This window comes from Gigantopelta aegis, chromosome 8 (genome assembly GCF_016097555.1).
Source record: "Gigantopelta aegis isolate Gae_Host chromosome 8, Gae_host_genome, whole genome shotgun sequence".
NCBI classification, from domain to species: Eukaryota; Metazoa; Mollusca; class Gastropoda; order Neomphalida; family Peltospiridae; genus Gigantopelta; species Gigantopelta aegis.
In genome coordinates, this window is record NC_054706.1 from 34,837,586 (window position 1) to 34,853,203 (window position 15,618).

The 15,618-nt window shown below is 34.2% G+C and overlaps 1 protein-coding gene across 2 annotated transcripts in view; it reads right to left on the minus strand.

The window, feature by feature from the left end:
- The window catches only part of LOC121378667, a 159,300-nt gene extending 147,392 nt beyond the window's left edge, over window positions 1-11,908 (minus strand). Inside the window, exons 1-8 of one of the 2 annotated variants that reach the window (XM_041506945.1) lie at window positions 11,805-11,908; window positions 10,360-10,536; window positions 8,026-8,137; window positions 7,424-7,572; window positions 6,342-6,554; window positions 3,147-3,281; window positions 2,565-2,723; window positions 1,480-1,667 (exon numbers count right to left, since the gene is read on the minus strand). The gene's annotated coding sequence lies outside the window, so the exon portion shown is untranslated. Of the gene's footprint in view, window positions 1-1,479; window positions 1,668-2,564; window positions 2,724-3,146; window positions 3,282-4,438; window positions 4,468-6,341; window positions 6,555-7,423; window positions 7,573-8,025; window positions 8,138-10,359; window positions 10,537-11,804 lie in introns of those variants that run through there. The other variant, XM_041506947.1, reaches the window with a different exon arrangement.
- Between the last annotated feature and the right edge of the window lie 3,710 nt (window positions 11,909-15,618).

A 15,618-nucleotide genomic window follows, 5' to 3' on the forward strand; every position in this document is an offset into this window, starting at 1 on the left:
ACATTTATATTTACATTATTACTCTAAAATCACTTCACAGACACACTGATACTTTGTTAATCATTATAAAACTGTTCTCACTCTACTGATACTTATCTGTGTTTATAATATTTCAATAAAGCATAATTTGTCGACATTTGGGTGTAGTGGTGTGTTGTGGAGAACGAAGTACCGTTCTCGACTTTCTTGGCATACTGTAACCTGATAACCTGAAAGACCATTCTCGAATTATTTCAATGTCTGGGAAGGTCATTTTATGAAACACGTTACATATAGTCTTAGAGAGAAATTCCTGCAACATTTTTTCCATTAGTAGCAAGGGATCTTTTATATGAACCATCTCACATATATATATTTTCCATAATATATGGACTTTTAATAGAAACAGGCGAGAAATAGCCCAATGGGCCCATCGACAAGGATCAATCATAGACTGACTGCACATCAAGCAAGCACTTTACCACTGGATTACCTTCCGCCCATTGACCACTGAAAGATGAGGGTAACAGCTGTTCCAAAATTCATCATTTGAGTTGTTAGGATGCCATGTTTTTGCATATCCAACACCCACAAAACAAAATCGTATTTAACCTTCTGGATACTGCAGGTGAAATATCTCATTTGAAGTCATGCAAGCTGACATACTGTATACTGCACAGCGTGCATTCACTAATTCAATTATCGGCCTCGGTGGCGTCGTGGCAGGCCATCGATCTACAGGCTGGTAGGTACTGGGTTCGGATCCCAGTCGAGGCATGGGATTTGTAATCCAGATACCGACTCCAAACCCTGAGTGAGTGCTCCGCAAGGCTCAATGGGTAGGTGTAAACCACTTGCACCGACCAGTGATCCATAACTGGTTCAACAAAGGCCATGATTTGTGCTATCCTGCCTGTGGGAAGCGCAAATAAAAGATCCCTTGCTGCCAATCGGAAGAGTAGCTCATGTAGTGGCGACAGCGGGTTTCCTCTCAAAATCTATGTGGTCCTTAACCATATGTCTGACGCCATATAACCGTAAATAAAATGTGTTGAGTGCGTCGTTAAATAAAACACTTCTTTCTTTCACTAATTCAATTGTGAAAAATGCACAAAGTAATTTTAAACAGCATTAGCTACTCTAAAATATAGTAAAAAATAGAAGAAAAAACCCCACATGAAAATAATACTTAACCTTATACATATGAACATTATTTTATTGATGTATACATTTTTAAAGTGAAAATATGGTAGTGAAAGTCAAAAAGTTGTACCCACACAAAAAATAATCCAGTTGACAGAAGGTTAAACAAAGAATGTATTGAAAGAAAAACTGAAACAGACCATGTATTCAATTATTCTGGAGCAGCATTAGCCTTTTTTTATGAACCTGTGGGTATGGGTAATTTTGGGCATACTTCCATCAAAAAAACGTTCACACACACTGCTACAAAGAATAGTCCCATGATTGGTGTTGCTTCTAAACTAATTGAATACACACTTGAGTGGAGGCGTCCCACCATCTGTGGCAGCAATGGTTATGGCATAGGTGTCTCCCTCAGCTACTTGTCCACTTATATAGAGAGAATTGGTTTCCAAGCTGAATTTACTGGCTCCATTGTTACTGACACTCTCAATGGAGTATGTTATTATATTGTTTGGTGAGGAATCAGCATCTGTTGCCTCAACCTGTAAAGAGATATATACATTCTGCTAAGAGAACAGTGAAGATTAAAACTATGAGCTGCATGGTTTAAATCTATTTTACTATATACTTTGTATTCCCAATAACTAGTAAAGAGTGTTATTCTTACTTCTGCTTTCACGTAAACACCTGTAAATCGTCATACAAAATATGTATGCTAAATGTTTCAAATTGTATGTGATAACAAAGATGACATCTTTTAAAATAATTTTCAGTACATACTATAAACATTAACTCATTTTAGCCAAAAAGCAAGTTTAATGTAGGATTTTCTATAATTTTTATAAAAATGAAATAGCCTTTACTGGCCTATTTTTACTAGATTCCATGAAATGCAATGATAATTTTAAGTTGGTGATAAATATAATACTATATTTGTGACTGTTTGATACTATTTTATCTTATAATTTATTTAAAACTGTATCTAACTCACTTGTAGTCATTATTTATACATTTTTAAACATCTTGTAAGATAAATAGTATCCAATGACCACTCATTTAGGACTTTATTTTTCTGTCTTTTAGCTTTGTTATTATTATAAAGTTAACCTTTAATGCTAACAAGATATATATAAATAGTGGAAACAATAGTCACCTCACGTTGAGGACTTAAACCAAAACCTGCTATGAGAAGTAATACAGTGTGCATAACACACACCGTCAAAAACATTTTCATTAGTTATCTGGTCCATCACTGGTTTAGTCATGCTATCTTAATTATTCAGTTTTAAAAGACATGAATAGCGTAAAATTAAAAACAAATTTATCACTGAAAATAAGTCGGGGCAGGAGGTTTTTATAACGAGTTGTTTGGGATACAGAAAACAAGATATTAAGATTGGTTTAAACAGTCTGACTTGATGTTCTGTAATTTGACATACTGTTGTGATGAAGTCTCTGTTGTAAGTTCCTGCAGTTCTCTCGAATCTGAGTAAGCCCGATATGAAAGTTGGTGCGTTGTCGTTCACGTCAATCACATTCACTGTCAGTGAAATCAGGGAGGATCTTTTTTCTGTTGTACTCGCCTCAGTTACTCTCACCTATTTCAAAAAAAAAAAGTTAATTAGTCAATGCTTTCTACATACATTCCGTTCAGTGTTAATATTTTTGCTTTTAACTGCTTAACAATATATTATAAAGTTCTTTAGTTTAGTTGACAGTGTAATCATAACTTGTTTAAAACATCCATTTGACTTGATAGAACTTAATAATGCTAATGACTTTGTAGCACAGACTTAGAACATTTACCTACAGTATATACATAATATGGCAATGATACTGCATTAGTCAATCAAAAATGTATAATTTGAACAAAATGTATTATTTTTGGTAAATTAAATATTAGCATTTTACCAGTAATAATAATCCATTAGCCATAAGTAGCAAATATGAAAAATTAAATATTATTTAAGTATATTTTAGATTATAGTTTTGGGTTTTTACTGAGTTTAATTATCCTTTACCTGAAAAGCATAACTCCTCAACTGTTCATAGTTCAAACCTGGAGCAGCCAATCGGACAATGCCATCTGTGTCAACACTGAACACTGTTGTACCAATCACTTCAAATGTATACGTCTGTTTGGGATCTGAGGCGGACTGAAAACAATAACATAATTATTAAAAACAACTAAAATTCAAACTACATGCACTAGTATTGTTTTGTTGCTACTCATTTCACATACCTGAGTAAAATACTACTTAATATTTTTTAATCAGAACAAGTCAACAAAAGTGCAAATTATGTCAGAAATGTTATGAAAGTTAATGAAAGTTTTACAAATGAAAATCAGTTTTAAATCATGTCAAATGAATCAGATCAATCCTAAAATGTAATTTATCAAATTAATATTACAGAAGATAACAGGAAAACACAACCACATAAAGGAGCCCAACCACATCTTGATCTGAAATGATCAGTTGGAATGAGTTTATAAGATTTGTCAAATTAATGCTACAGAACACAACAGAAAAAAAGATATATATAAAGGAGCCCTACCACATCTTGATCTGAAATGATCAGATGGAATGAGTTTATAAGATTTGTCAAATTAATGCTACAGAAGACGACAGGAAAAAAAGATATATATATATAAAGGAGCCCTACTACATCGTGATCATCTTGATCAGAAATGATCAGTTGGAATGAGTTTATAAGATTTGTCAAATTAATGCTACAGAACACGACAGGAAAAAAGATATATATAAAGGAGTCCTAACACATCTTGATCTGAAATGATCAGTTGGAATGAGTTTATAAGATTTGTCAAATTAATGCTACAGAACACGACAGGAAAAAAGATATATATAAAGGAGCCCTACCACATCTTGATCTGAAACGATCAGTTGGAATGAGTTTATAAGATTTGTCAAATTAATGCTACAGAAGACGACAGGAAAAAAGATATATATATATATAAAGGAGCCGTACTACATCTTGATCATCTTGATCAGAAATGATTAGTTGGAATGAGTTTATAAAATTTGTCAAATTAATACTACAGAAGACAGGGAAAAAGATATATATATAAAGGAGTCCTAACACATCTTGATCTGAAATGATCAGTTGGAATGAGTTTATAAGATTTGTCAAATTAATGCTACAAAAGACGACAGGAAAAAAGAGATATATATAAAGGAGCCGTACTACATCTTGATCATCTTGATCAGAAATGATCAGTTGGAATGAGTTTATAAGATTTGTCAAATTAATACTACAGAAGACAGGGGAAAAGATACATATAAAGGAGCCCTACCACATCTCGATCTGAAATGATCAGTTGGAATGAGTTTAAAAGATTTGTCAAATTAATGCTACAGAACACGACAGGAAAAAAGATATATATAAAGGAGACCTACCACATGTTGATCAGAAATGCTCAGTTGGAATGAGTTTAAAAGATTTGTCAAATTAATGCTACAGAACACGACAGGAAAAAAGATATATATAAAGGAGCCTGTCACGGGGATTCTATAATTCCCGTAACTGAATAAAACACGATTATCAAAATATCTCTCCTAACTGTATATCTATTAGATCTCTCTGTAACAGGCTGTTAAACCCTAGTATGGCTCGTCTCTAGGTATGATCAGAGATACGATCTTATATAAAGTATATATTAATATAGCACGTAGTTCTCTAGAAACACAACAAAAACACAATACACTTTGGAATCTGTATTATCCTACGCTGACAAATGTACAGCCGTAGTAGTAAATTAATAACAGCAATAATAACAACCCAGAACTGATCACTTAATTAGTTAATCTCTAGGTGTCTAGTTACACAATATGCGAATCACTTCACCGTTACACAACACCCACACGTGTGATAATTGAGAAACGCTTACAGGAGAAGTTAATTAATAAAGGAATTACAACACCATTCCTAACTGGTTAATTTTTAATTAACCCTTACTACTCGTTCAGTAACGTGTGATAATTTAGAAACGCTTCTTGGGGAACTTAATTAATAAAGGAATTACAACTCTATTCCTAACGGGTTAATTTTTAATTAACCCTTAACTACTCTTTCAGTAATCTGTAACACAAAATTAATACTGGTACCTATCACAATAAAGACAATAACCTACAGTTTACCTAGGGTCTTCTAGGATGACTGGCTAAGCTTTATATTACCAAATACTCATATAATGTTAGAACAAAAAGTCTACGATTTACTTCGTCAGATGACCGAAGACACTGTCTAAAGAATATTGGTATAATACAGTATTAAAATATTTAAAGTCACATCAATCACATCAAGGTTATACACAGAGCAGAAATGATATTTACCAAGTCCTAACGGACTACGTTCATGATCCCCTGGAGCCGTCCTAATTCGTTCTCCTAGATATCTCTAAATTCTAGCTATTTATTATAAATCAGGATTTTGCCTGGGGATACAAGGCGGTACCTCACGTATCATCTCATAGTCTGACTCTACTAGAGTCGGTATTATTTCTCTCTGATCGTCAGACTTACTGACGCCATCGTCGCCAAAATCACGGTTGTAAAACCGCACTCGCAGAGGTATTACGTAACTACTCGCCACATGGCCTCCGCAGCTGGACTAAGTGCATATTGGAATGTCCGATCGTGCGAAGTATTACGTAACAAGTTCCCCATCTGGGCTACGGGCAATAAACTGCACACGGCCCTCTAACACAATTAAAATCGCCACAGGCGAAACAAATTTAAGAGCATGTACCGTGACAGAGCCCTACCACATCTTGATCTGAAACGATCAGTTGGAATGAGTTTATAAGATTTGTCAAATTAATGCTACAGAAGACGACAGGAAAAAAGATATATATATATAAAGGAGCCGTACTACATCTTGATCATCTTGATCAGAAATGATTAGTTGGAATGAGTTTATAAAATTTGTCAAATTAATACTACAGAAGACAGGGAAAAAGATATATATATAAAGGAGTCCTAACACATCTTGATCTGAAATGATCAGTTGGAATGAGTTTATAAGATTTGTCAAATTAATGCTACAAAAGACGACAGGAAAAAAGAGATATATATAAAGGAGCCGTACTACATCTTGATCATCTTGATCAGAAATGATCAGTTGGAATGAGTTTATAAGATTTGTCAAATTAATACTACAGAAGACAGGGAAAAAGATACATATAAAGGAGCCCTACCCACATCTCGATCTGAAATGATCAGTTGGAATGAGTTTATAAGATTGCTGTCTTTGACATGATCGTTTGTTTTGGCATCTTCTCGAATGTAGCCTGTCAACTGGCCAGATGATGTGCTTATGTCTGGTGGAAAGTTGTTAGCAGGAAGAACCCTTCCCCTGATGATAGCTCGCTGAAACCGGTTGGGTCCCGAACTTTGTCCTTGCTCTGTCGCCTATAATAATATTATTCTTAATGATCTAGCACAATATTGGCAAAAACCTTCATAAATACATAAAATTTCAATGTATGCTTAAGCAAGATCTTGTTAAGTGGGATCTTTTTAGGTTTTGGGGGGGGGGGGGGGGGGGGGGGGTGGGGGGGGGGGGGGGGGGGGGGGTTTGTTTTTTGTGGGTTTTTTTGTGTTTTTTTTTGTGGGGGGGACCGGGGGGGGGGGGGGGGGGGTTTATTAGATAAAATTAAATAGTACTAATTCATTAGCTATCAGGTTTAGAAATATTATAAATTAACTGTTAGAAACACTTGTAAAATATTTGCTGGTTTCTATTATTGTTTTGTAAAAGAGCCTTTACTGTAAAAATATGCCAGCAATTTCATGTAATGTCAACAAATAATGTGTGATAATAACTTTTTGTTATAAAAATTGTGAATCAAAGAGTGACTGTTTTTTCAAAACAGCATTTATTACTTATTACTGTCAACATCATGTTTTAACAATGGTTGGTTATTGACAGAATGTACTTTTTCCTCAAATGTATTCCTTGATGCATAATGAACTGCAAACAAATTTATCAAAATGAATTGTTAATTATACAGAAATTCTAAATATCTATCACAATGAATTTCACAGTAACTGTATGGTAACAATGTTCATAGTCAATTGAATACTGTTTCAAATTAAGGATTTGTACTAAAAACGATTATGGATCATAAAAAAATTGTCAGTTTTATCTCAATATAATGAAACGATTTAATTTTTATCTTGCCATCTTGTTAGCATTTTGACTGAGAAGGGATACATAAAACAGATATTCATAAAACCCCATTGCTAAGTAAAATGGTTTAAACCCATGCTGTACTGACCCGTATGACGATCTGGAACTCATTGTCAATGACATCAGCCTTGGTGATGGCACTGTTTAGACTCAAGCTAGTTGTGTACAGCAAACTGCCTTGGTTGGGGTTATTGGATCGAAGCGGGTTAAACTTGGTTATCAGGCTAGGTGGTGTGGCTGAAAAAGAATAAGGTTTGCTTAATTTATCTTGACAACAAACACATTTTAAAAGAACAGGAACATGTGAAACAGTAATTGTTATTAATCTGAGTGGAGCTTAAGTTATATAAGTCTGTTGGTCATATACAGATTCCAGATTTCCTTTATGTATTTATGTACCTGTTTAACAACACATAGAAAAATATGAATACCTGACTACAACAATGTTCCAGCTCCACCAGCAAAAAACAGCGCAATTCCAGGAGGTGGGCCACTGTTTTACTCAGCATAATTAGAAGCATGCTGTATTTATTGGCTTGGAGTCTGACTTGTGTTATTATTTTACTCAGACAGATAGATTGAAACCAAGTGTTATTCTAGTGCTTACTCAATTTTTCACAAATGTGGATTTGGGATGTTGTTATAGTCAGGTATTCATATGTAAAGAATACTTCAGTTATTCAGACATACTTTGTTCAATGGAGAATCTGATTGGATATCTCAGTGAGTCTTGATCTCTGGCACCAATCGTTACCGGTATGTTGTTGGGGTCTGGAACGGAATGAATCTCAAGGTTTCCGGTCTACAAACAAAAAATAATTAAAGTTATCACTGTACATTCAGCAAACACAGATGCAGTCACTAATGTGTGTGTGTGTGTGTGCGTGCGTGCGTGTGTGTGTGTGTGTGTGTGTGTGTGTGTGTGTGTGTGTGTGTTTGTATATATGTGTGTGTATATATATATATATCCAGTCAAACTTCAATAACTCGATCTTGAAGTTTTTGAAATTAACATAAACGAGTTCAAATTTGAAACTGCATTGCAGCTGGTTGCGGTATTGCAGCTAGTTGATATCGCTTCATATTGTAAGAAGCATGCGTTTTGCTACCTCTGAACTCTGAAAACTATGCGTCCCCAGTTGAAAGGCGAATTAATATACATGCATCAGTCACCTCACCCCACGCCACCCCATCTCATCCCATCCTACTCCAGCTGTTGGCATCTTCGATGCCTATGGTACATTCATTTTGCGTATACTGTAAAAGTAAGTAAATAAAACAAAAAAGATAACCCAGATGAATTTGAAATATATGCCTGGGCATATAGGCTACATGTATTTATTGACAGAAAAAAAACAAAAAAAGAAAGAAATGTTTTATTTAACGACGCACTCAACACATTTTATTTACGGTTATATGGCGTCAGACATATGTTTAAGGACCACACAGGTTTTGAGAGGAAACCCGCTGTCGCCACTACATGGGCTACTCTTCCGATTGGCAGCAAGGGATCTTTTATTTGCGCTTCCCACAGGCAGGATAGCACAAACCATGGCCTTTGTTGAACCAGTTATGGATCACTGGTCGGTGCAAGTGGTTTACACCTACCCATTGAGCCTTGCGGAGCACTCACTCAGGGTTTGGAGTGGGTATCTGGATTAAAAATACCATGCCTCGACTGGGATCCGAACCCAGTACCTACCAGCCTGTAGACCGATGGCTTGCCACGACGCCACCGAGGCCGGTACAAAAAAAGAAGGCATTTACATACATATATAAATAACAAAAAGTAACGTTGTCGTATTTTACAGATGTCAAAACACAGCGGAACGTAACTAAGAAATAAAACACTGAATGCCGAATAACACTTTAAGTACATTTGTTTTACACAAACTTATTTACGCTTCGCACCTCTACTTTCTTTCTCCAATCTGGCCACCCACCCCCAAGATTGCTTGGATGACAAGAAAGCAGAACTTTTTAAAACCGATTTGGCAAACCCCACGTTACCGGGTCCTTCCCCAGATTGTTTGATCTGTGATGTATCAATTTTTAACATAACTAAATGACTGGTAATTGATAAACATTAACTGACACATAAATAGAAAAACTAAAGCTAGACACGATTCACGCCTTTGAGAGCAAAAAACAAACAGCGCTAACAATTATTACAAATGCTCTTTGAAGTTAACCAGACTGTGTCTGTAAGTAAATATTAAGGTAGCGAGGCTTTCCACCACGGACGGACACCGACTACAAAACACAGGATCATTTCGTTCCGCTTAGTCGGCGATCTATTATTTTCTAATTATCACCTTTATCCTCGACAGCCAAGAACACCCGAGACAGGCGCGCTTCGCTTGACTGACATGATTGACAATGCATTCGTCTTTAAAATACTATCGGCAACGACAGTTTGATCAATCCACACGTGTCGAGTTTTAGAAGTGCATACTCTATTAAATCTTTATAGCGGGACCAAATAATTAGATCGAGTTTTCGAGGTTTGAGTATTCGAAGGTCGTTATTACTAGTCTGTATAGCAAACTCGGCCGGGACCGTTGCTTCAGATCGAGAGATCGAAGTTTTTCGAGAGATTGAAGGTGGAGTGATCGAAGTTTGACTGTATGTATATATATATATATATGCATGTGCGTTAAGCAATATGATTATATGTGTTAATGATCCAGGAATTAACATATCTTAACATACAAATTTAGGAAACAGGATCTTATTTTCATTATAAAACAAAATATATTAAAGATATAATGACAAAAATGACAGTTTAATAAGAATTAATTGTATTAATTGCCTCCCACTCTTAACAGTATGATATATTTGTTTTGTTCATTTAGAAGACACTGGAAAGCAGGAAACACCATCTAAAGATTTGTTTTAAATTATTATTTCTGAACCATCTAGAGTTACATTCAGATAAACAAACTGTTGTGGATATTTAAAAAGAAATGTTCAGAAAATTATTCAGCCACAAGTAAGTAATAAATTTGAAACCTAGTTACATACCGTTGATCCAGTCACAACGTTCACAGTGTATTCTGGGTTAAAACAGATAAATGGTGCACTTGTGGTTACTCTGCAGCCAGTATATTCAAAGATTGGGCCTTGATCATCTCCGTCAGTTATTGTTATGTTGAGATAGGTTTCTGCTGTCAGTTTCAGAGTGGGTGGGTCTGGCTGATCCTGTTTAAAACAAAAACAAATATTTTAAAAGCATATGTATTAAATAACAGAACCAATTATTATGGGTAGTATATTCACTGCTGGCTGAGAAAATTTTAAAATGGAGATGTTAGGATCAGAAAGGCATGTTTATAACAGAAACTGATATTGGCAATTTAACAATGTGCAAGCAAGATAGGGAGTTTGGAGGCATGCTGTTTTGGAAGTTCTTGTATCATAGATGTCAAGAACATTTTAAATCAGTTTTTCTCTACTATCTTAAAACCGGTGTTAGGACATTTTGATCAGAGTTAAAATTAACATAACTCATAACATTATTATTGATACCACGCATGTACACATGTACACCTTTTCAGATTGTATCAAAACATCTATCATACACATCTTGACACTTTCGCCTAAAACAATTTGCTTTTTAGACAAATAATTTGTTCCAGCTTTTGTTCACTTTATCATGACATTTATTTTATAATTTGGATTGTCTTTTTAAATACTGTATTCAAGAGTATAACATTTTTTGGGGTATAAACCCTAGCATCATAAAACAAACATTTTCCAAGATTACATGATCTTAAATTTTCAAATGCCGAAAAGGTTAAAGGTAAATTGTGTCATTTTGTGTGGGTGTCGAAATACAAAATAGAAGCTTGGATAACCAATAAAGATTCAAAGCCAATTCTAAATGTGTTATTCAATAAACCCCAATAATAGCTCATAAAAGCAAAAAAAAACCCCAAAAAACATATGTTCATATCCAACTAGATTACATAGATGTGTATTTGATCTCAGCGCATAGACCCCCCACCCACCCACCCGTCCCTGTGCAGGCGAGTCCATGCCGGTGGTAAGGGGAGGGAAGGAATGCAGCTGGGGAAACCTATCATAATTTGAATAATAATTTTGAGAATAGGGCTTAAGTTAATTGCAAAGAAGCTTCAGACTTAATAAATATAACAAACATACATTTCAAAAGCACATTTGTAATTATAGTTATACTTACACTTACAAAGCTATCTAATGAAGTACTGGTATTAAAATGTGGCCTCACAGACAGATAGCAGTTCTGTACATAGCTGTTTAAACTATATTTAATCATGACAGTCAGACTGGCAACTGTTTAACAGAGGTGACTGTTGTGTCATGTTTTTGGTCTCTTTCTACAGATCTGCTGTTTACATGAATATATGAGTTTTTATTTTGTTTTAGGGTATACAACAACAAATCAATTCACCTAAACATGTAGCATTGATAAGTAAACAAACACTTACAGATGCCTGGATCTTCACTATATAGTATGGTGCACCGTTTGCATTCACCGCTTCAAAATCAAGTGTCTGGCTTATTGTCACGATTCCTGAGGAAGTTTTTGGAATAGCAAATTTGTTGAAACCATCATTCTACAAAAAGAAAAATTTCCACTAAATGATTATTACAAATATGAACACTAATTGTTACAATTTAGCAGAGTACAGTTTAATCTCATAAACAATCTCAGTAATGACATTTGAACCCTTATCAATTGACACTGGGTGTTACAAGTAATTAGTAACTTATTACCTAAAAACTGGTGAAAAATTATGATACTATTATTTCAGTCTTTAATATACACTTTCTCATATTAAAAAAGGTAGTCTTAAACAGTAGCTTTGTAGGTTACAACTAGAATTTGTAGGAACAATCTTTTCACTTCCAGAAGCTATCCTTAACCAAAATAACATACAAAAAAATATTTCATCAAAAGCAGATAATGACTCAACACTGTGGAAAGAAAATAATTCAACATACATATATTATACAGACTCAGAGCACATTTGCCATATCCTGGATATCCAAGGTGAAATCTAAAGTATGTGCTTCCATATGCCGATTTAACACTAATTTCCCAAGGAACATTGTTTGAACTGAAATGAAATGTTAGATAAGCAAATGATTTTGTCGTAAGTCAAAATGTTTTTAAAATGTATCATGTGGTACAAACCATGGTTTGTAATTTCCAAGATCATTTTTCAATTTCTAAGAATGTTTTATCTTAGGGTTTTTTTAAAAGTAAATATTATAAATGTTGGAAAAATATTAATGGCTTACGTTAACAAAGACTTTAGATAAATACTCACTGCTCCACCATTTCCAGGCAAGATAGTGTATTCAATAACAGCATTTTGCACTCTGTCCTTGTCCGTTGCTGACAACGATCGGAAAATTGTTGTACCCACAGGTGTAAGCTGTAACACAAGTCAAAACAACATGGTAATAAATTGTGTTTAATCCTGAGCAAGTAATATAATTCAACATTCATTTAGTATATAAAAATATGCTTTGAAACTTAATTTGTATTTGTTTAATAATGAAAAATTCTGTAAATATTTTCATATTTGAAAAGAATAAAACTGAAAATTTTATATTTTTAAAACTTAGATCTTTAAAAAATATTCTTATGACTCAACCAACATTATTTGATTACTAACATATGTTGTTTTATTAAAGATTATTGATTATTATTGATTGATACAGGCTTTTCTTCCTTTGATTATGATAATCATAAAATATGGTAAGTAATTTCACTAAACTGACAATCTCTCAGTAACTTAACTTTTTATTTGGTATTTGAATAGAAAATCAATAATTCCTTTAAAAAATATTAAAAATGCAACTATAAGTATTTTCAGCTTAAAAAACAAGAAGTCTTCCTCATCAACACTAAAGGTTTAGTCTGATTTTTACCAAAGTGAATAATGTCATACCTCATTCACAGTGGCTTTGTATGGAGCATCCACAAACACTGGTGCATTGTCATTCAAATCCACAATTTGAAACTTCAGTAGTGGAAAGAATGGCTGCAAACCAAAATGCAAAAACATGTATAAACTAAATCAGAATAATACTGGAAAACAACTGAATTTTGAATAAAACCTGGTATAGTATAAGATGATGACTATGTAATTACAACAAAAACAAAAAACATTTATTTCACTGCTGACACACATCAAAGGATCTTCTACCAGGAGATGGTAATCGGCCCACGAAATTCGTAACAGCATTTAGCAGTTCCGTCACAATAAGCTGTTGCAAAATGAATCTGTCGGGGCATTTTTTTTTATCATTATTGGGTATTTACTTTGTTATTATTTGTATAAAATTGCAATTACATGATGATCTGAATTTTGATGGCTGGGTAATAGAGGTATATACTGCACTATCTCACAGGATGAATTAGCATTTGATCATTATTGGGTATTTACTTTGTTACTATTTGTATAAAATTGCAATCACATCATGATCTGAATTTTGATGGCTGGGTAATAGAGGTATATACCGCACTATGTCACAGGATGAATTAGCATTTGATCATTATTGGGTATTTACTTTGTTACTATTTGTATAAAATTGCAATCACATCATGATCTGAATTTTGATGGCTGGGTAATAGAGGTATATACCGCACTATGTCACAGGATGAATTAGCATTTGATCATTATTGGGTATTTACTTTGTTACTATTTGTATAAAATTGCAATCACATCATGATCTGAATTTTGATGGCTGGGTAATAGAGGTATATACCGCACTATGTCACAGGATGAATTAGCATTTGATCATTATTGGGTATTTACTTTGTTACTATTTGTATAAAATTGCCTTCAGCCGATGATCTGAATTTTGATAGCTGGGTAATAAAGGTATATACCGCACTATCTCACAGGATGAATTAGCATTTGATCATTGGTATGAGAAATCTGGACAACTGCCAAATATAGGAAGTAACAAGTGGGTTCTTTAATGTGTAATTATGGATATATGACAAATAAATTGAACAACTGCTTGTTTATTTTTACACTTTTGAGGCTATAATATGACTTATTAAACACAATCGTTTAAAGCACGGGAAATGTTGAAAATTTGTCCAATCAACTTGTATGATATATTGTGTAGACAACTCCTGCAATTAAGAAAATATCCAGGGCAAAAAAAACATGCCTTGAAAAATATTTCTAATATAGTTCACAGCAAAGAAAGTGTAACAGTTGCAGCAACATCCACTTCCCTCAACCCTATAACAAAGTCATTAAGAACATGCAGACATCACCATTTAAGGGGAGCCATCCCTTTGGCTCCCCATTACTTTTCTGAGACTAGTTCAAAGAGAGAGAGTAATACCATTAGCTCCCCTAAGCATGTGAATTAAAAAAAAGTACTGCAAAAAGATTAAATATCAATGATCAGTACAGTGTTTGAAATGAGAACTTGTCCATTTGTTCTGACAAGTAAAAATCTGCTAGGACAACATCCATTTAATAACGTAATAGTATGCAATGATTTACTAACCAAACAGGTGTGATAAACAAGTAATTTCTATGACTTCTACTACAACTTAGTACAAGAGATAGGCTTTTGTTATGCATAACATTTTTAGAGAAATTCGTATCGGATAACCGAATGACCTGCAATGCTGTGATGAATGAATTTCAGTATGAAACAGTCCCATTCCAAATTAATCTACTAAGTACTGTTACAAACTATTTTCATTTGATACATATATGTAGGTGAATGAAATAAACTCTTTTTTGGGGGGTACAGGGCTTTTATAAAATCCACTATCCATGGGATCAGTGATTTAAAAACATTTACTAGGCATGATTAAAAATTCTCTAGCCCTACTTTACTTTAAGTTAATACAATTTTACTAAATAATAGTAATAATCAGGTATGTCACCTAAAGAGGGAGATAGAGCTTAAAAACACTAACATTGGGGTGGGGGGGGGGGGGGGGGGGGGGGGTGGGGGCAGGATATTCATATTTACAAAATAGACTTAACTGCAACATTTGACAAAACACAAATTCACTAGCTGTTAGTCATGACAGTAGTAGTTATTTACTAGCCCAACATTGAATATTACTAGCCATGGGAGTGGGGCTAACATAATATAGAAGCCCTGTGGTACATGCCTCACATTTTGCTAACATCACAAGGAGGGTCAAATCAGGAACAAATCTAAGTACACCGATAACGCATAATGGCCCTGTTCCTTGATCTATACAAAAGTAAAGTTAGTTTTGTTTAACAACACCACTAGAGCACATTG